At 32.6% G+C, this 2,500-nt stretch overlaps 1 protein-coding gene across 2 annotated transcripts in view; it reads right to left on the bottom strand.

Annotated features, from left to right (window-relative positions):
* Positions 1 to 476: 476 nt before the first annotated feature.
* LOC122250312 (zinc finger C4H2 domain-containing protein) overlaps positions 477 to 2,500 on the bottom strand; it is a 13,032-nt gene continuing 11,008 nt past the window's right edge. The window contains exon 5 of one of the 2 annotated variants that reach the window (XM_043011677.2): positions 477 to 2,500. This exon is cut by the window's right edge and continues 357 nt beyond it. The gene's annotated coding sequence lies outside the window, so the exon portion shown is untranslated. The other variant, XM_043011676.2, reaches the window with a different exon arrangement.

Genomic DNA, 2,500 nt, shown 5'->3' on the forward strand with positions numbered 1-2,500 from the left:
TAAGAAAAGGAGGAAAGCAAATGTATAGAAGAACCAGATCAAGAGAATTATCAAAACAAACCAATTGTATGCCATTGTATAATAATCTATAGAATCTATTCCCTATGCAGTACGATAATTATATGATTTCTTGTCATAAAGAATGAGGATATTTTGTGACATGATATAGTCAGTTATTGTTTATGAGATGCTGGCAATGTTAAATCCTTGCTGTTTAAGAAATATGTTGTAAATATTGAGAGTATACATGTTATAGAAGACAGACAAAGAAAAAAATCTTTGTATGAAAAAAAAGAAAAAAAAAAAAAAAAAAAAAAAATCAGTCAGTTTGGATTATTTTCTTCATAATATTTCAAGTTTTACTAAGAGCAATATGAACTCTTTCAGTAGAACTCATTTAACTCTAGGATTTGTTTTGTCTAATTCCATAAACATTTAAAAACTTAACTTAGGAGAACAATGAATACCACAACAAATAAGTACACAATATTTTTAATAACCATAAAGACTGAAGTACAAATTGAAAAGTTACTAATGACATTCTTATAAAAATGTCTGCGCCAACAATAAATACAAAAAATTACTGTTCCTAGGGAAAGGTAATGAAAAATATGTAGATCGAGATCTATCACACTATCATTACATAAAAAGATCATCGACGTATCTCTGACTGAGAAACCAGTTACATATAAAGCACAATACAGCATATTGAAAAAATAAATACATATCTAAAAAAATCCTACTTTTCTTTGACTACCAACTCTTGATGATGACTCATTGTATTGTGTAACGTGAAAAATAATATGCATGCATGCATGTGCGCAAGCACACACACACATACACACACACACACACACACACACACACACACACACACACACACACACACACACACACACACACACACACACACACACACACACACACACACACACACACACACACACACACACACACACACACACACACACACACACACACACACACACACACACACACACACACACACACACACACACACACACACTCACACACACACACGCACATACACACGCACATACACAAGCACACACACACACACTCACATACACTCACATGCAAACACACTCACATTCACACACACACACTCAAATGTGAGTTTGCTCTAAGACACTCCCTGGAAAATGGTTTTGTTTACCAGGATGCCAGTTTCCCTAAGGTACGTATTTCTCAAACATTTCTAAGGTCATTTTCATCTTGATTCACTTTTCTGGTTGACTATTCTTTTCCCTTTCTTATAGTAAGTATAGTAAGTCCAAAATGTCCATATATTTTAAATAATACATCTGTAAATTATTGAAATACTAGAAGGAAGGCAAACCAGGCATGTAGAATTATAGGAATATTCTGTTAGTGAGTGTGAAGCTGCTTGGAAGAAATATATGTCCACACATGAAATAGAAAGAAAAGCAAAAGAAAAGAAAAGAAAAGAAAAGAAAAAAGAAAGAGAAAAAAAAAATGGCCAAAATGCCTCTTGCATAGAAATAAATACATACTGAGTCCAAAGCTCCTTTCACTTAAATATCTGTATACATAAATGTAATCAAATTGTAAGATACAGTACTATGACCTTTACTATATTGGCCTATATGATAAAGATACTGAAAGATGACATTAAGAATTTATTGCATTTTACAACACAAAAATGACTGCTAGCTGCCAAGAAGATTCATATAAAAATTATTTTACAAGTACAAGCTCTTGCACATGTAATGAGCATGTAGTATACATGTACATATGAAAACATATATAGACGCAAACACAGACATCCACACACATCCACATTCAAACTCCTAGCATTTAGCTTCATGTCTGAAGATAAGTACACATCTGACATTACTGGGTTATGACAACATACACACACACATACTTATCATGTTCCTTAATATATACATTTGGCACTACAGACAAAAGTTTTTTTTTTAGGAACATTCTGAGAATACAGCAATAACATATACATACAAAAAAGGAAAAATCCACTGTAGCCTACTAAAACAGCTAATTTCTAGCACTTATACACATTCTAGAAAAGCCAGTAAAAACACCCTTCCACTCAGTAACATGTTTTCCTCACCAGATTAACTACAGAGGTAGCTTTTATTATATGGAGTGGTCGAACAAAAGTTTCAAATGACTTAAACTGTCATATTCCTTGCTTTTGCAGTGAGATTTAGGTTATTCTTAAGAAAACCCATGATCAACACATCCCTTACACTAAATGCCTAGTGGGAAATCCCATTACTTTTCACCCTAACTGAGAGAAAAAAGATTTTTGATAGCCTTATCCTCCATTCTAATTTTTCTAAAGAAGATCCTCTAAAAATAACACCTACTAATATTACAATTTAGTGTTCAATTTTCCATTTTCACCTCGATAAATATCTCTGTGAATTGAGTCTGTTACTTTTTTTCCTTTTTTTTTATCAAGGTTTTAAAAGAAACAGGAGAATTGCACTACAGA

This window comes from Penaeus japonicus, unplaced genomic scaffold (genome assembly GCF_977035675.1).
Source record: "Penaeus japonicus unplaced genomic scaffold, GWHDUDI00000001_assembly GWHDUDI00000018, whole genome shotgun sequence".
Classification (NCBI taxonomy): Eukaryota; Metazoa; Arthropoda; class Malacostraca; order Decapoda; family Penaeidae; genus Penaeus; species Penaeus japonicus.